This window comes from Mus caroli, chromosome 4, assembly GCF_900094665.2.
Source record: "Mus caroli chromosome 4, CAROLI_EIJ_v1.1, whole genome shotgun sequence".
Lineage (NCBI taxonomy): Eukaryota > Metazoa > Chordata > Mammalia > Rodentia > Muridae > Mus > Mus caroli.
In genome coordinates this window covers 115,981,942-115,982,937 of record NC_034573.1, presented here as the reverse complement: position 1 = coordinate 115,982,937, position 996 = coordinate 115,981,942, and the positions used below count along the sequence as shown (strand labels likewise).

Here is a 996-nt window from a genome sequence, read left to right as displayed (position 1 = left end):
GGGCAGTGGCGTCAGCAACGCCCGGGCCCCTTCCGTCCACCTCCCTCCCTCTTCCTCAGGCCACCCAGGCGGGGGGGGGGGGGGGGGGGGGGGGGGGAGGGGGACGGAGGCGCAACGCAGCCGCCCACGTGACCGCCGATCTTCGGGCGCGTGACGCAAAGCGGCGGGCCCAACGCTCGCTCTGCCTTGTGGGAAATAGAGTTCGAGAGGACGTCCGATGAGTCAGGAGAGAGAAACCTAGGACTACATTTCCCAGGAGGTAGCGGAGCGAGGCGGTAGCCGCCGTCGTCGGAGAGCGGGGACGCGGGGCGCGCTAGCGGGCGGGGGCGAGGTTCGGGCCGGTTGTGCCGTTGCGAGATTGCAGCTGTAGTCGCTCCGGCCGGTCAAGGTGAGTGGACGCAGTTGATGGGAGTGAGGACAGCTCAGCTAATCTCTGTGTGTTGGGGTTTTCCTCTTTTCTGGGCGCCGGCTGGGCCCCGGCGAGGGTTAGGCCTAGCGTGCGGCGGCTTCCTCCGCGCTCGGCCCGGGCCTGCTCCGAGCGGGCCCTGCTCCATCGGCTCCTCCCCCTCCCCGCCCTTCTCCGCTTCCCTCCGCTCCGGCCTAGTTCTCCGGGCTCCGGCCGCCTTCTCTCTGAAACAGCTTGCACACTTCTGTGCAGTGTGCGGGAACGACGGCTTCCACCAACTCCATCTCCCCCCGCTCCCCAAATCCTGTTTGGACGAACCTCGTTATTTGAATTTTTTTTTTTTCCGGGAACTCTTGCACGCCCTTCCCCCACCAGACTCCATTGGCCTGGTTCTGTCTTCTAGGGCCCATGTGGCTGCTAACACACTAAATGTTAGTACTTCCTTCTGTTTTTTTTTTTTTTTTTTTTTTTTTTTTTTTTTTTTTTTTTTTTTTCCTTGTTTGTTCTTTTGTTTTCTTCCTCTCGTGGCCAAAAGAGGCCTATTCCAAGTTTACTTCCTATCGGAAAAATAGTTCCCACTTTCTTCCTTT

General features: G+C 59.7%; 1 protein-coding gene across 1 annotated transcript in view; it reads left to right on the top strand.

Moving 5' to 3' along the window:
• The first annotated feature begins 287 nt into the window (after positions 1 to 287).
• Positions 288 to 996, top strand: part of Thrap3 (thyroid hormone receptor associated protein 3) — a 38,594-nt gene continuing 37,885 nt past the window's right edge. Inside the window, exon 1 of the mRNA XM_029476445.1 lies at positions 288 to 388. The gene's annotated coding sequence lies outside the window, so the exon portion shown is untranslated. The remainder of the gene's footprint in view (positions 389 to 996) is intronic.